We start from the raw sequence: 26,006 nt of genomic DNA on the forward strand, positions 1-26,006 counted from the left end.
GCCTAGTTTACTAAGGAAAGGAGATTTGTGCAATCATAGCATGTGTGTGTGTCCCATTAATAGCTTTTGTGGACATAGGCTGATTCAAGACAAAATTGATAAAAGGGTAAATACACCTTTAAAGTAATAAAGAGCTTCAAATTTTTGTGAAAGAAACTACTGGGTCGAGACTACCCATACTGAGACTTAGAATGAAGAGTTGCCATTCTGTCCAGGAGAGAGAGCTGAGAAATGCCACAACTGTGGCTTCCATCAGATTGCCAGCAAGGGCCAGGTTTCATTTGCTGTGATTCTCACAGACCTGAGTTAGCAAAGGGAAAGCACGATTATTATCCCAGTAACTCCTGAACTCCAAGGGCAAGGATGGGCCATGAGCAATCAGAGACTGAGTTGGCTCCCAAAGCACAGCTAGAGTCCAAGCTAGATCCTGTGTCATTCTATCACCTCTAACATTTTTTTAACTGTTTATCACAAACAGAATTATCCTGCTGACCTGTGTATTACTTTTCTGCATCCTACAAGTTTTCTTAAAATAATAATAGTCTCACTTAAGTCTCAAACTAGAACTTGCAGCTTTTTTTTGCATTACACAGCATATGGAAGAGGGAGGGAGGACACCATTTCTGTGCTAACCTCACTTCAAGTTGATTATCTTTGTTCTCTTTCCTTTTTCTCAACACCCATAGTGCTCCATTTCCTCTCAATATACGCTATTATTATTCCATCTTCCAGTGTTGCATAGGCACATAAAACTAGTGAAAATATCCTTTAATTTCTCTCTTCAAATTCTGTGTCTGGCCGATGTTACTTTTCATGCCAGCTACTGTAAAGATGATAGTATGGTGTTTAGACCCACGTAATGGGCTGGTAGCAATGGAGGCCAGTGTAGCACCAGAGCCTGGAGCAGTTAAGGATTGTAGAGCTAAACTTTAAAACAACAGTGTTATAGGAGAGTCAAATTTGATGGATGCTTTTTTGATCTTTGAGTGAGGATTTACAGAGAGAAAAAGGAATTTTCTAGTGACATTGTGATTAATAGCACTGCATTGGTACCAGCTGAAAATTCTTGTAGCCTAGGATAACAGAAATGCCATTTTGATGTTAGGGCAGCTGAAAAATAACTTTTTCATTATATGAACATGCAGTATTAAATCACAAACAACAATGCTATGGTAATAAAATCCATCCTAACAATACAGGTAAGCAGAGGCTGCACATAATTCTTTAAGGGATCTTGATCATAATATTCTGCAGCCCACAGATTTCTAACAGGTGGTTTTTTAAGTGCCTGCAGCAGGCATTTACAGGGTGGTTTCCTTAATTGTGCTAATATATTAGTACAAATCTATGTGCAGTAAAAAATAATTTTTCTAGACATTAAACATCCAGCAAAACACCGAAGCCCTAAACTATTTGTGATTTCATTGCCACAAACAAAATGAGTCAGATGTAGTCTCTGGTGTCCTACTTCTAGTATATGGTTTCACCAGGAAGCATTAACAATGAATCAGTCAGCTGCTCTGCTTCTGTTTAGACAGGTGGAGTACAGATATTAAACTTCTACAACAAACAGATGCCTATCTGAATTTGACAGAATTAAAAAAAATGTGGGTTTTCTCATATTTTCTAAACTAATGTGGACACTGTGCATATCCTTTACTACAAGCCAGGATTACTCACCAGATCTGGCAGTCCCCAAAATTACTTTTTTAAAAGACCATGTACAAGTCAGTAAAAAACAGCTCATCCCTTTGAAGGTTTAAGACAGGTTAATATTTTACTTTTCAGGAAAGAGAAGGATGAAATATCAGGAAGTAGTGATATATACAGAGCGGTAATACTTAAAGGCAGCTTTCAGTTCAGAATTGTTATTCTAGAGAAGACTTCCACAAAGTGCTCCAACTTAGGTTACAGCATTGACAAAAAGTTAATTTTTAAATAAAATTATCTTCTGGAAGTTAACCAAGTGGAATTGACTTACAAATTGAACAACACACCTTGCTTCTATCAATATATGCTGTGTGGGCTAAAACTGCAAATTTCAGTGTGGCAAAATCTGAGTTAGCTGTAAAATGCCAGTACCCTGACAAAATATATAAAAAATGCACCTGTGAAAAATTAAGCATTGATTATAAACAGTCTCTAGTGACTTAAGCTACAGGACTGCTCTTTTAGTTTAGCAGCAAAGTACTCACTTGGGAAACTTGTGATATAATTTTAGAGCAGTTTCTCAGATGAGTTTCCTATTTCAACAGCTAATTGAAAACAATTTGTGGAAGCAGCCACATTCATTCACATTGTTAACCACTTAATGATTTGTAATAGGGGACGAGATCCTGCTCCTGTGGAATCTTACAGTAGTCATTTAAAGTATTTTCAATTCCATATTATTTTGGAGAGGAATAAAATGTATCCACCTGATGAGCTTGTCCTTTTAAACATAGAAATATTTAAAGCAATATGCTTCCAAAGTCCAAACTAGATATTCTTGTGACCATTAATAGCATAGGTTCCTCACCATATATAAATCCAATAGTGTGCTAACTGGATTACGGAAATATTTTATTTTACCAATTTCTACTGTAGCATATTAAAATAAAACATATCTAAGTTAGAAAGGTTTCTACAGTGTCTTTCCCCAGATATTTACTGTTTGGTTGCATTTCTACTCAAGGATTTTGCTTTAAAAGTGCTAACACTGAACATAGCTAACATTATTGTAAAACCTTCAATAGCACTGTAAATCAGAAGACAGCTAAACTTGCTGAACAGTATTACAGAAGAAAAGTTGATGTCTTAGATGTCAGAAATTATCTTCTATAAATAAATTGAAATACACAAAAGGCCATGTGTTGGACACAAATTGCTTCCATGTGGATCCACTGCCAGGATTGGGACCTTCGCCAGGTCCTTGGGATAGGATCAATGTTCTTGGGCATTTTTACAGTTTCCAGAACAATACTTTGAAATCCGTTATAATGACCTCATCAGCTATAGGTACTCTTTTGCAGTGATCAGTTAGTTATCTTTGGGTATAAAGCTGGATATTAATGGAATACACAATATTTACAGAAACAGTAATAGTGTCAGTAATCATTAATATCTATGGCACTAGTGAGGATCTTCATAGTTCTGTACTGTTCAGGAGCAATGGAAAAAGTTTTGGAAATGAAATAGATGACAGCTATGAAAGTGCAATGCATGTGTTTCCAGACCTAGGAAAAAAATTAAAGATAATGTGAAAGCGCACCTTAAAAATTTGCATCGCTTTACTTTTTCAGTTGTGGGTTTTTTTCTGGGGTGGGTAGGTTGGTAAGACTCTGATTGACTGAGCACAGCCCTCAAAGCATAATAGAATAGGCTTCAATTATTTTTAAGTGAGCTATTTAAAACTATAGAAATCCTAGAATGAAGTCCTGGTTCTTTTTATGGGAAAACTGGGAGCTAGAATGGGAGGCAAATGTAAATAGTGACTATTTATTTCTGACAAAATAAGAGTCTGGGGGTTTGGCCCAAGAGTAGAACAGTTCTATTCCAGTTATATAGTTTCAGGGGTATTCAAGGCTGAAAACAACATAGGTTGAAAGAAAAAAAAAGTATTGAGATTGATAGTAATTCCAATTTTAATATCTTCTCAGAAATTAAAAAAACTAAAGTGAAAGATTATACAGTATTACTAAAACCCTACACTTGACAATAAAAGCGAGTATGAATATTTTTTCAATAAGCAGTTCTTGTTCTGATTCAAAGCTGTTCTAAGCCTAACCCTCCATGGTTAGGCATCTCTTTACCCCAGAGCTTCTGGCTGGAATGTTTCCGGGTGGAGGGACAAACTGTTTGCCTATATCTGGCTTCCTAATACTGAGTTAAAAAAATTACAGTCGTACATATTCACATATTCAAAATTATATTCCTGGTACCTGCAAATTTAAGAGTCACATGATAACATAAAATCTTCATGCCCTTATTAGAGGAGATTTATTGTAGAAAACTTTGGTTTCCAAATCAACAACCTAATTTTTCCTCCAAACTTGAATTTTGGAAAATACCAAGAAAATTATACCAGATGCTATAAATTAAAATCCTGTCTGAAGAAGAGTGAAGCAACTAAATTAAGCAACTAGAAATTAAGGCAGCTTCAGAATAACAATAGTTCTGATGACTTGAGTTACAGTTTTCTTTTATGAACTACTCCATATATATGTAGGAGAAAGCATCTTCAGAATGTTTTTCATATTGAAAAACACTATTTAGTACTTTCTGGTTAACTACTTTTTTCTTTTCATCAGTCCTGAAGAAGTCAGTCATCCATATGTAGCATATTGCAACTTAATTCCATTTCCTAATTCCCTGTAGTTACAAACAATGCTAAGAACACCCTGCACCTGATTTCCATGTTTCTGTGAAAAACAAGATCTAATTGGACTTTGTCATCACTGTTTGATAAACACTTTAATTCCTTCACCGTTTTCAAGGAAATCACCTGCCCAATGCAAATGTTATGTTTGGTTTCTGATTACTCTTGGACTTTTTTATAAGGTTTATTGAGAAAGTTTACATTACAAGATTTTTAAGGAATACTCTTTGAAATAAATCTTTTTGGCTAGTGGGGGGCTTAGATGCTGTCCTGGCTGTATAACTGTCAGCTAGACACAACCTCAAAATGAGGCTGAAGAATGCAGTAAGGAAGGGCCTCAGTTAATGAGAAAAAAAGCTTTAAAAATGCCCTTGATGTGCTTTATATCTGCAGTGGTCAAGATCCAGAAGGATAAGGGATGGCTGAATGGAAGCTGGAGCGCAGCAGATAGCTGGTCTGTGACAGAGCCTAACAGAGGTGAGACAAGATACAAGACATGAAAACCAGCTTCTGCAGCAGCAGTCCCAGTTGGACTGTTGTGATTTACACAGCAATCAAGGCTGTGGGGACCAGTGACTGACACCCGGCTACTGACCTGATCTTTGTCTCTAGTGGAGCTGAGAACAACGGGCAGCTTAAAAGGAGGTAGGTAGTTTGTTTCATAAGCAGTGCTCTTGCTTATACTACACGAGATGAACCATGTATTTTACTTTGCTCCAGCAATTCACAAATAGCTTCATTTCATGTTCTTTTTGACCACTATATAATAAATTTTACTCATTCTTAATGCAGCCTACCTCTATGGTTGCTGCTAATTTGTTTCTCTGTCATATGAGTAACTTTGTTGGTCTCACCAGCTGTTCTATAAAGAAAATCTGACTTTGTCATGATCTTCCTCTTCCCACAGATGGTTTAACGTAGAACTTGATCTATAACACAGCCCTAAATACATTGCAGGCTTTTCGTTGCATATCTGCCTATGAGCAGTAAATGTTTTGGGCTGCTGGTCTATTTTTATATCTTGCTTGTATCAAAATCCCACACTGACTTGCTACATTTTTGAAGTGGCCAATAGAATTTTAATTTCAACCATTGTAAATATAATGCCAACCTAGAATTAGCTCTTTCGGTGGGAAAAGCTTACCTTAGGAGGCATAAAGTATATGTCCTTTTTCCATCTATCAAGTTGTAAACAAAAATCTGATTTGCTTGCAGCACAGATTTCTCTTTTCAAAACCACCAGTGCCAAAGCGAACAATCTAGGAGGCTTTCCACCCCGTGTTCTTCCACTGACTATCAGATATATTATAATAATCTTCATTCAGTGGTTTAATACATAAACAAAAGATCTCACTACATGATTCTCAGTCTTAAACTGTAATGTTTTGTACTATTCAATTTCAAATTAGAGTATTTCTCTATATGCCTTTGGCAGAGTCTAACTTTTCTCTAAGAATTTTAGAAAAATTCATTTAAAATGGTGAGCAAAGAACCCAGAATAATCTGAGGGGCATTATAATCTGCAAGAAAGATATCCCATACAGTAAAATATTAAATAATAAACTTTATGTTGATGAACACCAACCAAAACTTAATGGTCTTTTCAATTCTAGAGTGTAATCAAACTGGTAATTTTGTACCAGTATATCTTTGAATAATACGTGGACTTACTGTATTAAAAAGATGGAGAAAGGTTTTTTTTCTCTGTTGTTCATGTATAATAATCTAAAAAGGCTGTATTGAGATCTTGAGAATAACACTTGCAGACCTAAGACTGCTTTAGGAATTCAATTCCATCTGTATACTCTACTAAGGTCTTTTTGCTACAGGTACACTGTATATTTTATAATACTAGAGAGGATAGCAATGCAGCATGCAACAAGGGCACATTGCTAATAATCCTATTCACGTTAAATATTTAGAATTCCATCGTATTTCATAATCAGAACTTAGAAGTAACATATTAGAACAACTCCATGCTGATGAAAATGACTAATTAAGTATTAAAAGCTGCGAGAGGAAGCCATTGCTTGGAAACAATTCTTAAAGGGAGAGAAAATTGCAGTTGCAATCGTTTCTAAATGGTTTTCCCCTTGATTTTTTGTGTTTCTTTTAGGAGAAGAGCTGAAATTCCTCAATGCTAAACTGTCTGTAATATCGAAAGAAAGAAATTGATCTCTCTCTGCTTCTCCCATCTATAAAACTGAAATATTCCTGCTTATATAGGCTCAGGGCAGTTCTCATCAGAAGTGGTAAACCTTAGTAACTACCCCTTAGTCTGCAGCGATGCCCCTTAGGTTTCACACTGAGTCAGACCCTGGCATGAATAATAGCAGCTCTAATGCTATTCCAGTTGAAGCAATGGATACAACTCTTTGGCTCTGTAGCTTTACCACGTCATGAGATTGGAACTATTCATGACAAACGGGATAGTACTAACAGTGAGAGCTACAGCCCCAAGCAGGCTCCAGCAAAGGATGTAACTGAGCTTCCCTCAGCTCTCAGTTTTAAGGGTTTAGCCAGAGATTCTGACAAGCAATACAGAGCTACAAAGTTATGTCCGCTGTTCAGCAGCACCTAAATGGGAGAAGGGGAGCAGCAACTGAAAGACATTCAGAAATGCCAGTGAACTCTCTACTTTTTTTTTTTTTTTAAGCCACCCAGATTTCTGTTTGCTCTGTGCAGTCAGATCAGAGCAAAGCAGACAGGCTAAGGCTGGGCTTCACAAGTGTTGAATAATACTGGTTTTAACTTTGGATGACAAAACGTTGTCCATTTTCCTTTTTTAAAGGAAACAGATATAGAAGCACTAGCAGTTACACATTCTAAGTACTTTCTAGGTCACCTTTCTACTAACAGATCAGTTATCAGATTTGAACTATTTTCTTACAAAGTAGTTACACCAAAAATCTGTCACAGCCCATACGTGCCTTTGTAGGGATCTACAAAGTACATGAAAGTAAAATATGCCCAAATATAGTACAGTATAGTAGTTGGATATTCCAGAAGTTTAGGAGTATTCTGGCACCTATATTTTAAATCTTGTGACAGAAAATGTGTAAGTATTGCCAAAGCACAAAAGAACACAATTTTTGTTATCAGATATCCAATGGATTTTGCACTGTGTGAACAAGTTGTGGACAGCTGACAAAATTACTCTATATTTCACTTCTTTTGACTTCAGAGATCAGCCTTCTTCCATCTGGAATACCATTATTTTCAGATTAGTATTTTGTACCTGAACTTCAGCAATGGAACTAAAACCAGTCAAAATCCTTTCTATTACATCACAAATCATACTCAGCATTAATTTGATATGGTGCAGCACAGAGACATCTACAAGTAGTGACAGATTCAGTACTACCCATAACACATTTTTATGTCATATACTTCCATAGTCTGCATATGTAGATGGTGTGGATTTCCTGGAATTTTGATGTACACATTAAGATTTCTATTTAAAGTATTTATTTCACATGTTTACTTGCTTTGCTTAATATGTGAGGACCTACTGTTAAATTTAAGATTTGCTGAATTAGGTTGTAAATTTCTTACACTTTCAACCAAAATAGCTGACAGTCTTAACCATTTGTGGCATGTTAAATAGCTATTAGATAGTGGTCCTCAGGGACAATCTAAGACATCCTCTCCTTCATAATATGTTAATGTCCCACAAGCTTTTTGAGCAGTGTAAGAATTTCAAATACTGACTCTCAGCATTTGATCTATTGGTTGAATCTAATTATGTCTGTGAATGGCATCAGATAGATCAAATATAACAAAGGAATAGTTATAAATGCTTGTGTAACACAGCAAAAAGGCTTCCTGAGATAAATCTCTAGGCCAGCATAGGCAAAGCTCCAATAACGTGGCCAAGAAACTGCCAATTAATTGCAGTTACTAATCAACTGTATGCTATTATTTGTAGTGCTAAAAATAGAACTCCTGCTAGAAAAATCTAGACGAGAAACAGTAATACAGCATAGAGCCTGTTTTCAAAGTAGGTGTTGCAAAGTATCTACGAGATACATTGTATCTTCCTTTATCACCTGCTCAATGCAAGAAAGAAATGCAGTGTTTCATGCTGGGATTTATAATCTCGGTGGACTGTACCATGGTATCAAAGATTAAGTCAGCTACCATCTGCTCCATTTTATGCAAAATAGATGTGGCCCTTGAACTTCTGGCAATTTTCCAATTCAATCCTCCATGCCGATTTCTAACACTCCTGCCTTACAGGATATCCTATTATTCAGCTCAGACAGTAAATTGTACTATTCATGGTCAACTATTTGTTGACCATGTACACTGTGACACAACGGCAGGGCAGAAAGGTATCTACTCTTGTCTGTTTTTAAAAAAAAAAACAACTTAGGAGAATGTTCTGAAACTGTGTGTGTCTGTGTGTATATATATATATATATACACACACACACTTTTCATTATAATGAAACAAATTCATTCTTTACCATCAGGTTTCTGCAAGTGTTACAGGAGTGCTTAGTTACTAGGTTTTACTCTTAACTGTTGATTATTTTTTTTAAATACACAAATCCTGTTGCACTGTTAACTTAAAATTAAAGACGAAAAGCTTAAAAAGGTGATCAACATACAATTCAAGCAAGAAGCCTGATGCAAATGAACATTTAGCAAACTCAGCCATATCACTGCAGTGAACAAATTTTGTTTTTATAGAGAACGTGCAGAATTTGCGTTTTCAAGATAGCATTCAACCTTGGTAATATAGAAGGATAATTTGTCTGAATTGTCAATAACTCTTGAAAATTTTAGTTAGTTATATTTTTCCATTTATTTTTATTCTGGCATTTTATTACCTGGGGCTAAGGTAATACTTTGTAGTTACTGTTAGAAAAAAATTTGTAATACACATATATATATCTCTTCAGAGATTCCAGATGTGGTCAAACGCTGTGGCCCACTGTTTGGTGTAATGCAAGTTAAAATTGTGTTTGCTCCATTTCAAGTATGTGAAACACGTTACTGACATTTGGTTGCACAGAAAATTCACTTGTGCTTGGTTTTGCATTTATTAAAAATGAGCAACAGATTATTTTCCCAAAAGTCACACCCTGATCTGCCTGTAATGTTTTTTTATTATTTTAAAATGTTGGAGCAGAACATGAAGTATAGCTCTAAAAAGCCATAAATATCCTAAATTACATTTTTAAATTTTACTATGTATTGTCAGGAAAGACAGGAGTCAAGAATAGCAAGCATACAAAGGTGAAATTAATTCACCTTTTGAACTCTCAATGTGCACATATTTAAGATTTGATCCTAGTAGTCCTAAACATTTTATCAAATCCAGGGAACCATTCGTATTCAGATAAAGTCTGTGATAGCAGGGGTTTCTTATCTTCAAAGGAAGAGAGAATTCAGAACCTCAATACAAAGAGAAATCCCATGCTTCTGATAAGAACTGTAAATCTTCCCTTTGAAGACTGACACTATGAAGAATTCCTGCTTAAAGAAGCCAAAGCAATATTTTAACCAACAATGTCTGGACTTAGATGTCATACCCTACAAAATGCAAAAATTTTTATGAGAATATATGCTAGAAGGCAGAACTTATCTGAACTAAAGCAGTTACTGTAGCGGACTCAACTAGAACAGTAGCAATGCTGGAAGTGGCAGTCTAAACAGAACTCCCATGGTTACTGCCATTATCAATTTGCTGTCATTTCACTCTCATCATAGAGACCTTTATGTCACAGTGACTAACAATAAAGGAGCCCACAGCACTCCTGCAAGTGACTGCTGGTTTGAAGGACTGATGGCTTTTCAAAGACATTCATAGTTTAGCTCCTTATGATGGATTTCAACATGATGCCAAGATTTTAATTTTGCAGTGCATTAAATAAAAAAGCAACCAAATAAAAAGAGCGAAGTGTTAGCTATATTACAGGTAATACACCTCTCCTCTATGGAATTTTTTTTGCAGAATGTTTACTTTGCAGACTATTATCTTGACTGACAACAGAAGTTCTAAGACTCAGGTAGGTCCAGGTGCATATTTACTGTAACTTCTCTCAAATGCTGTTAGTCTGTTGTCCCTTTGTTAAATGTTAAGTCAAGAAGTCTGTAAATGCTACAGGGCATGGCATGCATATACTTTGCAGGACAAGTAAGAGACTCTGCTGCCTTTTCTATATACTTGTTAGATCCTGGAACTGAAAGGGATGCAACAGCATTTGGGAAGATTCCAAGGAGACTGTATAATTTTTCTCTAATGTTATCCTCCTGCTACCTCATTCACTTCCAAAATTACATTTTTGACCTTTAAATTTTTCCCCAACTTCCTTCCAAGAAATGTTTGAGCCCACAGGACAATTTTGAAAATGTTTATCTTCAAAAGTTACTAACTGAACTTACTTTAAAGGGGAACATGGCTGGCAAACACAACAGAGAAGTTATTTTTCCCCTATAATGATTTAGCCTTTGATGCATAGACAGATGGTCATGATCTCCTCCTCCTCCACCCATGGATTTTTCTAAAATGACACCCAAGTTTTTCTTGGCAGCAGTTAGAAAATCTGGCAAACAGCTCACTTCAGCTCCAATTATATTGACCACATTAATGCAAAAGATCAGCAAATGAAATGTTCCATATTCATTTGGAAGAGATGAATTAAAATTTGCAATGAAATAAGATAAATGCAAATGAGAAACAAATGCCAGCTACTTGCATCCACCCTTGTATCTAAGGATTTACTGTGACCCGTTTTTTTTCACTGAGAATGAATGCTTCTTGAAGGCACAGGGTGTTAAGTCTCTTGTAGTACTTCTTAGGGCAGTAACACTTTATAGAACCAGATTTCTGAGAAATGTCTTCATAGGCAGAATAATACCCATTTGCTCTGAGTATTTTAAGGAATACTAGAGAATAACACTTGCCCTCCATGCTCCAGGGACACCAACTCTTCAGATGAATGTTATCTCTATATTTATTATCAAGGCTTTTCACACTTGCCTGTGCTTGTCACAAACTCTCCTGGGCACAGGAAAAGCAACCAGGAATGTGACTAATTCCCTATTCAAGGGCTTCTAGCCGAGTATTTTTTCCAAGGCAGTGTCTACCATCCAAGGTACATTTCTTTTACAAGGCAGAAAGCAAATCTTGCTGGCAATTCTTTTTCCACCCAGTTACAGGCTAATTTCTTGCTACTACTGTGTGCTGTGGCAACCGCGTGTTAGCTCCTGTCTGCTAGTAACTGGTGGGCAGGTTTGTACATCTCTACCAGTATATGGGCCATTGCAAATAGTTTTACCTGTGGCAGCTAAATAGTGTTCTCTAGGGAAAGGTGTATCTTTAGAAAGTTATATTCAAATTACTTATTCACCATCTCTGTAGAAGGGGCAGTAGGTAGAATATGTTTAACCTCTGCTGTATATATACGTATGTCTCATTAAAAAAAAATTGTATATATTTGTTCTACTGAAGTATAAATACCAACAAGTTACATCAGTCAAGATGCCTTGTGATGACAATTTTTTGCTCTACCCAGGTGCCCAGACCATCTCTAATTCTGGGTCTGATTCATCAGCATGAATAATATAAAATGAATTGTGCTCAAAGTATTCACAGTTCTGAGCTATTTAAAAGACATTTGTAATTCTTAGATACTGAGCTATCAAACCAAAAACTTCTGATCATTCTGCTTGGCAGAAAAAAAATAAATCTGTGCTTGTGTAACTATGCTTAGAACAAATAGACCTGGGAAACTGTATACCAAGTTCTAGCATTTGTATTCACACATACTACAGCAAAGTTATGAATTGAATATCTTATTTCAGGTCTGTGAATATTTTAAGGAAATGTCCAGCATTGAATCATAGACAACAGGATTTGAAATGACATGTTAAACCTAAAGCATGTCCAGTGCTACTTTTTCATCAATTCTTATCTTTGCCATAAATATCACACCCTCCTACGCTGTATATATTCATTACACAGCTGCAGCTCCTCCTCTAAGCTAGCTAACACAGCTGTAGCTATAGAGTGCAGACCAGATGGCCAGTCAAAACCCTGCTTCCTATTGTCTGCAAAACACAATAACCATTACCAATAGTCTCTGCTTCTGAGCCCACACCTTGTGTGTTTTATATTTCCTCAGTCAAAAACTGGCCTGGATCACACATTCAACACCATCATAACTTCCTTAGGGACTTTTTCTACTGTTTGATTAGCATCCTCAACTCATTTTCCCTCCTTTTTTTTTTGTAGTAGAAAAGTTTGCTTTCAAAACACAGTCCTTTTCACCTGTTTTAGCCACACTAGGCATAGGAGTTCTGCATTAACTCCTGAAGATTTGACTATTTCAGCAAAAGAGCAAAGAAAAAAAGCTTTTTTTTTCCTTTCCACACTTTACACATATATCATTTCCACAATAACATATATATAAATTATACACATACTAGGAGTGAATTCAGAAATGGGGAGTTACAGACAGCACCCATCTTACAGTATGAAACAGGTTTGGCAGTTACTCTAAAGTAGTCAGTGGAAGTGTGGCCATCAACTTGAGTCAGCTGTCAAGACTCATGAAGGGGAATAGTGGCAACAGCAGCTTGTAAAAGATATGGATAAAAGAGCTTGCTATACTGGAAAGATAAGAAAGGGGATCATTTTTCTGGGGGTATAGGGAAGGAGGGGTCTTGGTGTATTAATGCCTCATGTAACTTCATACTAATAGGACTGGCTAAATACATACTCAGTTTTTATTAAGGCTGTAACATTTGAAATAGATAATACATACAATTAATTCCAATGGCATAGGAAAAACATTAAAAATTACTGATCAATTATTTGCTTATAAATTTTGGGGGGTTGATTTTTTTTTTAGAACTGCTATCCACTGAAAGGAGCTTGAAAAGCACACTTAAAAAACCCCAACACATTCTGCTCACATTTGGAAGCATAACATCAAAATCTCTAGTCTTCTGCATCTAACTTTTTAAGTGAACTATTTTTTTCTTGCAAATTCTTTGTTAAACAAACGCATTCCTCCAAGCCAGTACAACAGAGGCTTCTCTGTGCAGATAAGTTTAACTCCATAATCTGTGCAAGTTTTATTGCTAATAATCTGATCGCATTTCATGAGTCCAACTGGTCATAATACAAACCTGATTTTCATCATGGCCTCTCTGCTGTACCTTTTGTTCCATTTTCACAAGTGTGTGTGTGTATGCATATATATATGTATCAGTCCCCTAGTAATTTTCAAGTATCAATCACTTCAAAGGGCAACTGTTGCTAACCCCTGTGCTCAGCAGTTTTGGTTTTTTTTTATACTGTTCCATTTGAAGGGAAGCCAAACATCTCTGTATGGGTAGCTTTTGAAATGGGGGGGGAAATATTCCAGCACAACTGAATGACACAATCTCTAACATCTAGAAGAAGAAAAGAGTCTAAGGAAGCTGAATTTTAAACTGTGTTTATTTGGAATGTGCAAAGACAAAGGATGTTTTCAACCAGAATGCTTGTGATCTTCCTCATACCCTTTTGTAAACCAGTAATGCCTACAAAAGCTGTGCAGCAAGCAGCAGATAGTGCTTGTCCTCAAAACATTTGAAAGAGTAAAAGCACCTTGCTAACTCCAAAGAGAATCTTCTCAGCAATACCTCCTGTGAAGCTCCTGCAGCTTTATAAACTAGCTTGACTTACCAACAGCTGCCTATTGAAGACCAGAGGGGAAAGCATGCCCATGGGGAGAGATGCTGGCAGACAGTTCTGCCAGTGGCAAGGCAGCTAGCCCTGTTACCTCTCTGGCTCACTGTGCAGAACAGAAGAGGAGAGATGTGGTCTCTCATTTAGGGCAATTCCAGGACGGTAACATCTCATCAGCCCAACTCTTTTAGATTCCTTCTCAAGCACACCCAAGTCAGGATAGATATGAAGCACTAATGCAATTTGTTTGATTTTATGTAGCTCATTTTCACCCTTAGGCTATGAATATCTAACAGCTTCATACTCTCAGTGGTCATGGGGCCTTGCCCTGTTGAATCAATTACAGTTATCCAATCTCAAAGTAAAAGACATAAATCATGTGATGGCTGCATTAAAGAAGGTGGTCTAATTACAGAATCACAGAGTAGTTGAGGTTGGAAGACACTTAAGTTTAGTACAGTGCCCCTGCTCAAGCAGGGTCAGCTAGAGCAGGTTGCTCAGGGCCTTGCCTCCCAGAATGGAGGCTCCACAATCACTCTCAGCAACATATTCCAGCATCCAGCCACCTTCACAGTGTTTTCTTGCATTTAGATGAAATTTAACATGTTTCAGTTTGTGCTTGTTGCCTATTATCCTGTCACTGAGCACCACTGAGAAGAATCAGGTTTGTCCTGCTTAAAAAAAGGCAAGATACATTCCTGATCCTTTTGAAATGTAATTGCTTAACAGCACCCGAAAATACAATCTGCCTCCACAATGACAAACATGGGTGAAAAATGATGGGGTAAACCCTCAGTCATGATTACAAGAAGAATCTTCATGCTGACCAACCTGAGCACTGCTTAGCAGTGCCTATAGTAAATCAACAACTGATGAAGAGTAACATGAAAGACAGTAATCAGCCTAGACAGTAACCTTCTCTGCGGCCAGGACAAAGGCACTCCTTACTGCAAGAAATCTTGTTAAAATGGGTATGTAATTCTTTGCTGTAGCAAATTTCTGCTAGGTAGGGAGGCAAGAGGAACTGAAAGAGTACTACAAAGTATCTGTTGTTGTAGTTCTGCTTTGGCTATAGCAGATGTCAGCAACCTGGGGAATGCTATATCCTTCCTACTTAGCAGTGACCCAGAGTACTAGGGTCACCTTCACCAACCCTACCCTAGGGTGCTGTAGTCACTTCCCCATTAAGATCAGCAGTTATAGGTGGTGAGCTGTTGCATCCTGTTTCGCTCATTTTCTGCTTGGCTGTCAACCTTGTTTCTAGTCTTTCTTTACTGGCTGAGGAGCATAAAGAATTCAGAAACCTAGAGAATCTGCCTTTGAAATTGTTACCTGTACCCAGTGAAATGCTAAGAACAACTGTGTGATGCAGCTAAAGTAGCATCTAGTGATCCTGCTCTGACTAGTCTTACTGAAATTGTCCCTTTTTATTCCAAGAAGGTTTTATTATGCAACAAAGGTAAATTAAACAGCTGCCAGGTTTAAATGGTGCAAAACCTAGAAATCTGATGCCACCCATAGTTCTGATACTGAAAAGTGAGCCATGAAAAAAAAATGACTGACTTTGCAATCATAAAGCCACTGCTCAAAACACTTAGAAAAGATCTGCAATTTCACATTAACTCTTCCTTGTATCCCAAAAAAGATCAGATTTTTCTAACTGTCGGGAAGCCCAGGTAATTTTTTTTTTTTTAACATGAAAAGGCCTGATTAAAAATGATATTTTTTATAACTTCTTGAAAAAAATAGATAAACTTAACTTCATGAAAATAAGGATTGCCAACACTTGCTTAAGTCAAACAGAGTTCAGGAAGATACTGCGCAAGGTTCCCCCCATGCAGTGCTGCCAATTGATTTCAGTTCTAGCTTGAAAAACACCTGCTATTTTAGCCTTGGGCCTCTCCTTCCATAGTATTTTTATAGCTTAGACAAATACACACCACATGTAGAATCAAGTCCTCAAGTCCTCTTTTCTAGAAAGCACAAATTATATTGATTCTCATAAACCACAACTGGGGAGGCCTGCAGAAGGGTGTGTGAAAAGATTGTAGCTGGTTTGCAGTTGTCAATAATATTCACAGACAGACTTTAGTGGTGTTTCAGTGTGATCTGGGTAGTATGTAATTTCAAATTAACCCTGAAAAACAACTAGTGGTTTTATCACCACTTGCACAAACCCTGCATACTTCAGAGCATGAAGATCAAAACTAAAGGAATGCCTCCACTTACACGAATTAGAGGCTACTTGTGTTCTTGTACTGCTTATTTAGGCCGTTCTCTAGATGAAAGAGTTTGAATTATACAGTAGGGTCTTCATGATGCACAAAGCCTCACAGAGTCTTATGGACTAAGGTAACTGAAACCCGACATAGATTAGTCGCATTTCCATGCCTGTCTTAGCAGCTGTGATTTTTTTCCCCAGTAACACTTCAGTAAGTGACAAATTCTATACATAACCATGCATATGTGAGATAAAGCACTTGTTTGCCTAATGCAAAGCATACCTACCTGGAATAGGCTACAAATTCAGGTAGACATCTAAACCTTTTAGCCCATGGAAGAGAATGTAGCTGCTTTAATGTACAGTGAATGAGAGGCTGAGACTGGGGCCACTAGAGAAGGGCCAGCTATGTAGCCATCATTATTCATCAGTCTTGCATTAGGGGTAAAGATATAGTGGCAAAGAAACTCCACAACTGCTCAATGTATAGTTGCAAATGAGCACTGCTAGTTTGTAGCATAGTTGATCTCTGACACTACTACTGCTCATGGCAGAGAAAGAATTCTTTTCTCCTTTGACTGCAGTAAAGAAGCTCATGTAGACTTCAAGCTATATGAGATACAGCAAACATTGTTTTGAATAAAATGCTATCTGCAGACTTAACAATAAACCTCAGTGACAACATGTTTGACATATTCTTGCATTTAATATACTATAGAAAAATGGCATCTCAAAATTATGACTCATTCCTAACACCTCACTCATAAATAACTCCATGAGACTGTGTATGGACAAAAAGTTTTAATTAGTATTAAACTCTTTAAAATGTTTTAGAAGTTGAAATTGCACAATGAATGGACAAGGCATGCCACCATCCTGCTTAAAAATATCTGACAGATAATACAGAGAGCTTTGTTTTCTAAAAAACCCACAATGTTTGTTCTGTTCTCTCACAACAGAATGGGAATGTAATGGTCAAGACTTAATGGCCAAGGCAGGTCTTAATCATGAAACACGTTTTTTTGCAGTAATTGTTTCCCAGTAATTGTCCCATTGCTTATATTCTAATGTATTATAAAATAAACATGTGTGTTTATTATAACTGTTGTCTCATATAAAAGTCATCTCTCACTATTACAACAGCAGTTACCTGAGTGGTATCATATACTGTGTAATCCTGCACTGGTCTGTGTAGACTCCAAAGCTACCTGAGGTTCTGAGGAATGGGGTGCTAACAGCAAGGCCAGACAGTGACCATCAGTCCAGCTGCAGCATACTCTTCCATCATAAAAGGAGGGAAGGGTTTACTGAACGACAAGCTTTCCGCATTTCTAGCAATACAGGAATTCTTTTCCCAGTGTCTCTTTTTAGGCATGCAGCTTAAACACTATGGCAGGGAACAGCAAGAGCAGGTTGCTCCCTAAGGAAAGCTGAGCTGGCAGCTAAGGGGTGTTTACAGTGCAGACTGGGCAAGGACCTTACCAGCAGCATACAGTTCCACAGCACCAGAGACAGGCAAGCAAAGCAGGATAGCAACAGGAACAGGTCTTGTTAGTGGTCCAGTGATCATCAGGCAAGACAGGGTCCCACATCCATTAAGAGACACACTACAGCACTTCAGGAACAGAGCCAGCAGCAGGCCATCTAAGACATATTTTAGGAAAGGATTGAAATGCCCAGCCTGAGCTTAAATAAGAATCCCTGTTCAAAGGTGTGGGGAGACCTCAGGTGAGGCTGGTCAGATTAATTACAGAGAGGTTGTTACTGTGCTCAGGGTCCTGATGCAGAGCACACAGGTTTATATGACTGATTTTTAAGCCTGTGTCTTTTTGTACAATTAGCAACATAAAAAGAATACACACATAGAGAATACAGGAGAATGGTACACATGCTTCTCATTCCCCAGATTCTTTGTTACTCTGCAACAGCCTTTGGACATATATCACAATTCTCTAACATACCCTGGATCATTCTTCTCCTGTAACGTTTGGCGAGTCATTTATGAACTTGATTTCCTTTCTGATATGTGGTGCCCCAAATGCTCATGAGCTTTTAAGTCCCTTCATAAGTGATAAATTGCCTTATAACTACTCCAGAATGTGACAGAATCAATTTTCTGCATTTCTCTTGCTTTTCTGTCCATGGATTTTTATAGGAAGCTCATTTAATTAGAACTAAATCTATATGAAAGAGACCCTGTACTCAAGTAAGTACCTTGGATGTGTTAAACACAAATTTTGATCTAATAAATAATATTTCAAACAATTATTTTCTAATATGTCTTTTTAAGTACCTTGTGCTATAGTTAACATATATATGTATGTAGTTATGTATGTACATAACTAATGCACAAGTGCAGTTACATTCTCATGCATAAGTGGTCTGCCACAAAAATTTGCATTTAATGATGAAGGCACAATAATTCTAAGAAGCAAGAGTCTCCCCTAATCATAACACACTACAAGACAGGAAGGGAAAAAAACCAATACGAAAAGAAGACAATCATTGTCTACTTACACTAATTTACAAAATTAAATGAACTATTAATCTTCAAAATCAGTCATGAGAGATTTTTTATTTAGGAGTAGATATTTGCTTTATGTATAAAGTGGAAGCATGGATTATTTTCATGTCCTCTCATGCACAGGAGTGAAACTTTATATATTGCCTAAAGCTTTAAACATATTCAGGTTGTACCTGACGAAGTGAGCGCAGTTTGGAGTTGAGCCCTTCAGCGTGGGTATTAGCCATAGTCAACAGCCAAGTTTAGTCCTAGAAGGTTTAGCAAAAGAGATTTCTGGCAGTTGTTCTGCACCCAGCAATAATTTTCCCAGACAGCAATGACTACAAGCATAGGGAGCAGTCTACACTGAAATCAGCACCTGTTAGAAATACATGTGCTCTGCTGGAAATTGGTAGCTACAGTCAGAAGCAAGAAGGTAATCAGTGCAGACTCTACAGGCCAGTCATTGAATGCTTCCTGATGCTGAAACAGATAGGCTGTATGCTTCTTGAAGCTTCTGTACTGCACTGCACAGAAAAATATTCAATTGTAATTAATGATTATAGAAATTTGCATAGTAGTCCTATATCAAGTGCCATGTGACCTTCAATACGGATTATTAGAAAGGTACAAACCCTACTGGAAATACTGGGTTTGAGATAAGCATAGTTTTGCTCAGTGTGGGTTGAAATGATAGACACTCTGAAACCAGTGCCTCTACAGGCAACTAATAGACTGGTAACCTCTTTTTAAAATGTGGGTAATAGTGGGAACCGCTTCCTAAGTTCCTGAAGGGCTAACAGATTTCATTAGGAAAATTAAATCCTACAATACAGGAAATAGGTCTCAGAGTATATTGCTTCAAAAGAGGAAAATATTTTTGCTTATTGCCTCATCTGTTTCATTTCTAACTTCATTGGCTTTTAAAAATGTATTCAGCCTTGTGAATTATTCTATGATGGAATATATATATATATAAAATTTATTCTATTATACTGATCTATTTTCAGTGAGTGGAATAATTTATTTTACAAAATTAAATGATAACATTATGGTGATTCTTAATGTAGCATCTCTAAAGAAACAACTCCTTTTAATCTTCACAGAATACATACATAATGCCCATAGGAATAATTCATAAAAATAAATCACATTGACACATTCCATGATATCTTGTAAGGCCCTGCAGGGTGGCAGTGGCAGCAGCCACTTTTATTTAGCATGTGTCTATTCCCCCAAAAGCTTTCTGTCCTAGTTTTAATTTGGCTTTACAGCATGCTAAGTAAATTGTTTGGATTTTTTTTCCCCTACATTTGAGAGACTATCTGATAGTTCATTGCTAACCTTTCTAAAGCTGACCATAGGTCAGAAGCATCATCATTCCCTCCTCTGTGAGAAAGTTCTATGTACCTATAGCAGATTTTCATGGGCAATTTCTCTGCTGGTGTGAAAGCTCAAAAGAAATGTTAAACCAACTAATACGAAGAATCATAGGGATCACAAGATCACAGGACAGTTCACTTTGGAAGGGACCTCAGAAGGTCAATGCATCAAATGTTATACGTGGGGATGACTAGCTATCATACATACAGCAGAGCTAAGTCAGACCAAGAAGGTGGCACCGAGCAGGTCATGAGACCAGTATCATGAATATCATGATATAAAAGCAACATTTCTGGTATTCTTTTGTGTCACGGCAGTTAAGAGTTGCTTACATACTGAAGTATCACTGTTTATCATTAACTGGTAGTCTGAAAAGTGATCCCACGGGAAGCTTTTCTTGTCTCAGGAAGGTTCTTACAGGCTTCTTAAAACCATTTTCTTGTCAATCAAAATAAAGGCTTTGATATGGAAAGCAAAAGCTGGACACCTCTTTTCAGCTTCAGCTATTCTATGGCCTTCTTCCCAGACTTGCATCTATGCTAAGTATTACAGTTCTGGACCTCTTAGCCCTCTGCCATCCTGTCTGTGTATTGTGTACCCTCTAATGGAGAGGTGAAAAAATATATTCTGAATATGTGAAATGCAAATAAGTAATAACTCATAGTAAACATCTGCAATGTTTTATTTATAAGCTACAAATACCCAAATAGCTGTAAATTTATTAGGAAGATATTTTCCTGTTTGTTTGGAGTTGTCCAAGAAATGGCCTTGTCTCACAGACTATGGAATAAAACATTTTTATTTTTAGATATGCATACCTCATGCTATTTTACTGTTCCAGTTTAATCACTACAAATGCAATATACAAATACACAGCTGCAGTGTAAATCCAAAGATACCCAACAAACAACACCTCCCCCAACAAGCAGGTCTCACTTAACTGATATTCTAATAGTTCCTCTTTTGTTATTGGATTTAAGGAGAGTTTAAAGGCTGTATTGATATTGAGTTGCAACATATGTTTTACAGTGTTTCTATAATATCAGGTAGAAGGTGTAACCACAGAAAGTGTTTCCTATTGAAATTAATACATATTTTAAAACATGATCAGAGAAACTGGGTGAGTGGAATTTTACATAGAAAAAGGAAGTTAAATTTATGGTCTCTGCATACAAAAAAAAATGTACAGAATCCTTGCTTTCACAGGTAATAAATCTTAAGATATTTTTTAGGTATTGTACAGCTGTTAGGCAATGCAGGTCATGTGGATATATATTCTAGTAATACTTCTACAGGCAGTAATTTTAAAATTTATTTCTCATACAGTTTGAAAATATATTTGAAGAAGTTGTAGGACAGTGTCTCTTTAAATCTTTTTGGTATGAAATAGCAATAATGAGGGTTTTTTAGATTAACATTATTAGCCTTTTTTTCATGAAGGTAGTATATTCCTAGTGGTAACCTGTATATAACTAGGGTTTTTTTTCTATGTACATTTATCCTATAATCCAAGATTAAAATACAGTCATACCAGTATGCAAAATATTACCCACTTATAGTTTTAAATGTTAAATTACCTAAAACCTTTTTTTTTTTGCTATGTGTTTCATTTGAAGATCTTATGGTTTAGTTCTCCCTGGCAACCCTTTAAGAGATGTTATTGTCTACTCTTATTTTACATGTGAGGCAACTGAGATAAAGGAAATTAAACTGACCTATACAAACTTACTCAATTATTAGCAGAGTTGAGAGCCCAATCATAGCTCCGCTGAAGAGAAACCTAAAACTCTGAGGTGGTTCAGGATGGCAAGAGTCTGCAGAAGGTCTTCTGTTTGTGCTGCTAAAATATTTTCCTCAACATTAAAAGTAAGAACAGGGATTGTAATATTTAAAGCTATGAAGTGGAAGGCAGTACTCAAACTTATTTATGCAACAGTAGCCTTTCAAAAACCTTAAACTGAGTCTGACATTGAAAAAAAATTTGCAAACTGTACCATAATTCTTACCTCCCAGAGATAAAAGTATGTTCTGAACTTCAGCTTGGGTTGAGCAACCCCTCAATTTGCAGTTCTGAGCCAGGACCCTGATGGCAATGCAGCTGCTCAGGTCTCTAATAACCATCACTTCAATCACCATCAACAATGAATGTAAACTTTAGAACTGCCTTGAGCTATACAACTAATTTGAATTTTTTGTGCAGTTCGAAAAAGAGGGGATTAATACAAAACAATGTTAGAAAGAAAAAGCTCTTGACTTTGAAATAACCATTTTTCTTAGGGAACTTAATGAAAAATTTCCACATGTAATATGAATTTGACAAGCTGTGATGTTTGTGCTGGAAATATTACTGAAGGGACACTAGACGGGTTATCCTTTCGTCCTCCTTTGAAGCCAGTATCTTCACAGCCATCGATTTCAACCAGAACAGTATTATGGCAAGTACCTTGTATAGCTGCTTTTACTCTGTTTTTTCTTTATGGAAGATAACGTTTATGTGATTGCACTACCAGTTTGTCTGCTTGTCTGTCTTTCCAGTAACTTTAAAATGTATTTTCCAATTTTAATCCAATTTAAGAGGGTACTTGACTCAAACATACTAAATCCCTGTAGGTTTAATGAAAATAAGAATCTGGGTAGAAGACCCTGAGTCCTACAAAGGCCAGTGCAGAGAGGGACTGACCTTTAATCACTCTGCTTGGTCTGCCCACCAACCAAGAGACAACAGCTTGCACATCGTAGCAAACTAACCATGAAACCCTGGGCTAATCACAGGATGTTCCATATTGTAAAACCTTAATTTTAGAACTGGAGATAAGGTGATGTAGGGAATGTAAAATGAATGACTAAAATCTCAGATTTTACCAGAAATCAAACTTGGCCCTTAGAGCTTTCAGTGGCAATATATTTGTCTTGTATTTGATGGAGAACAAATACAAGTCTTCCCTTCAAGACCTGGATCTCCTTTACTGACTTTCAAAGAGTTGCCCTTGTGGGATATGTTTGACCCATTGATAGTATTAAAGTTTCATTACTTGCTGACTCTTCTTTTATAATCTCTTATGCGTACAGCTGCTGAGTAGTTAAAATAGTTCAATATGAACAAAATAAATTCAGAAAGGATAAGCTCTCAATAGCCATTGAGAACAACAATCAAATGCAACTTCTTGCATGAGAAATTCTTGATTTTCTTATTCACAGAAGGGGGATTGTGCCAGATAAAGGGTGACTTGGCTTGTACGTGGTTCTTGCATCCTTCCCTGAGTGTCCTGTACTGGCTAATGCTTGTTCTTTCTCATTACTTTGGAAAAAACAATGCAATGCCAGGAACGGGTACAGGGCCAAACCCATCTCTGCTCTCAGAACCCCACTGAATAGTCACTGCATTGAGAACATACAAGAGATTAAACTGAAAAGAATAAACGCTACAGTGGGTTGTTATTTTGGAGATAGGCCACTGGGCTATAGGTGGACCTTTGGTCTGAGCAGCATGGCCTTTCTTCAGTTCTCTGTTCTTGTAAGCTGTTGAAACTTGATTAAAGGTCATATTTCATTCAGAAGCCTCTGTCTGACACATGGCAGCTCTCTAGGACCTGCAGCTAGGGTAGGGTTACCTGTGATTTATGATGGCTCTGGAAATTATAACTAGTGCTGTCTAAGCACAGAAGAACTGAAATCATAAATACACTGTTTATAAAGTAAACCCTTCCCCAAAAAAGGAAGGTAAAACTAAAACTCGAAAAATTCAGTTTCTTTGGAGTATACTTTAGCTCTAGACTTGAGACCTGCTTGGGACTATGTACTACATGATATGACATGCATAATTTTTTACGTTAGTTTCTTGTTTGAGTGAAAACTCATAAAATTCCTGTTGGATGCCTTCTGGACTATGATGCTGTATTATTCTGCAGCATCTGGAAACTATGTAGTTCCAATGAGTATCTGCATATGACAATGTCAAAACCATGTGAATGCGTAAAATGTCTCATCTATGTATGATAAAAGAGGGGATCAGATGAGGTAGTGCAAACTAGTTCATCAAAAGCATTGGTACCATTGTTGAAGTCATCTGGCCTTGAATATTTGCGTATCTGTCATGGAAACACTTTATGGTCAAAATTGTGTTACGCTATACACAGTAATCCTACCACATTAGTATTTCTGAAAGTGGTTTTGTCCACTCTGAGGCAGATAACGAGGACTTTCTAGATAATGAAGTATCTCCAATAATTGAGTCAACTCCTGCAGATTTTACTGTGTTAAGAGCCATGTAAGAGCAAATTATGGGGGGCAAGATGTATTTTGTGGAGCAAAATCCCAAATGATTCATATAAAAAGAAGATTAAAGGTAGTCAGAGCACTTGCAAGACTGTCCCTTATTTCTAACAAAAATATTTATATTACTTAAGAATTAAACTAGAAATACATATGACAAGGAGACTGCCCACAACTGTATTCCCAAATGAAAATTAATCTGATGTGCTCTGCAGATATTGTTGGACAAAATAATTATGATAATATATGAGGGAAATATTTGAATATTCCACAGTTTTCTTTATGTGAGAGTCCACCTAAGATGAGGCTGCATAAGCCTTAAAAACAGAACTTAAACTTTAAGATTGTTTTTTTTCCTAAAGCCTTAAAAAACCCCTAGACGAATGACAAATAACAGTATAAACCCAACATATTATTGCTCCACTGGTTTAAGAAATGCAACTTTTTTCAGTGTGGTTTAAAGTGTAGTTCTGTATGTGCTTGGTATAAAGAGTTGCTACTATTCTTCAAAGCTGTGATTTTCCTCTGTAAATTTGGTCTTCTCTGTCATCCTTTAGTTCCCCAGAACACATCATCTGACGGTCCATTAGTTGTGTGAGGGACAGAACTTGTTCCCTTCGGTGCTGAGGAGGGAATTAGTGCTCAGTGGGAACCTCATGCACGAGAGGCCCAGCCGGGACCGGCTGGTGAATGGCTACTGTCAGACCTCACTTACGTTCTTTCAAGCAATTTTAGAATGGAAAACATTATCTGTGGATTATATGTGGTTTGATTACATTAAAGCAATTATTTCCCAGCTCCTGTGAAACTTTGGAGATGGGGAAATGTTCAAAAAGCTCTGTGTAAAACAGATTGCTGGTTCCTGTTCCCGCTCTGGTGGCAGGCAGAATACCAGAAATGGTTCTGCCAGAAGGGAAGCTACCCAAGGCTGCCCTCCCTGGCCTTGCATCCTGGCTCAGGTGCCTTGGTCGCGGGCAAGGATTGCCCTCAAGTAGGCTTTTCTTCAGTAGGTGCACCAACTGTCTCTTCCCCTCCCCGCTTTAATCCCTGTTTCCATTAAATGTGTGCAAATGTGATCCCCCCATTTTCCTTGGCTGAAATTAGCAGATTAGTTTATGAGTTATTAAGGAAACGCATCCGTCCACGTGAATGCGGTGTGGCCGCCTGCAAGTGGTTTCCCTAGGAAGCCAGGCTAACGGTGGTGATCCTCATGCTTGATCCTCACTACGAATTAACTCCGTTCCACCCATCTATCCAACATCTTTCGGTGTGAGATGCCTTTTAGGTGAAAGCTGCTTTGCCCCAGTTGCTGGCAGCAGTAACACTTATCCTCGGGATATTTCCAAACTGTCCACACTGAGCTGCATGATGCAATCGAGCATCAAAATGTGTAGCGAAGGGCATGTAGTTTACATAGGAAACTTAAAACTTGGTATTGTTTTCCTTGCTGAAAATAAGTCCTTTCTAGAATCTCAGTGACATGATTCTTCGTAATCTACACCCTCTGAGTGAGTTTTCTTCTAGGGAAGCGGCACAGCAGCAGCGTGCCTGGCCCTGCACTCCCCGTGGTGATATTCCCATA

General features: G+C 37.3%; 1 long non-coding RNA gene across 1 annotated transcript in view; it reads left to right on the forward strand.

Annotated features, from left to right (window-relative positions):
• Nucleotides 1-25,347, forward strand: part of LOC114014886 (uncharacterized) — a 33,960-nt gene extending 8,613 nt beyond the window's left edge. Inside the window, exons 2-3 of the long non-coding RNA XR_003558580.2 lie at nucleotides 4,751-5,002; nucleotides 6,474-25,347. This is a non-coding gene — a long non-coding RNA (uncharacterized LOC114014886). The remainder of the gene's footprint in view (nucleotides 1-4,750; nucleotides 5,003-6,473) is intronic.
• Nucleotides 25,348-26,006: the final 659 nt, after the last annotated feature.

The sequence above is a fragment of the Falco cherrug genome, chromosome 7, assembly GCF_023634085.1.
Source record: "Falco cherrug isolate bFalChe1 chromosome 7, bFalChe1.pri, whole genome shotgun sequence".
NCBI lineage: Eukaryota > Metazoa > Chordata > Aves > Falconiformes > Falconidae > Falco > Falco cherrug.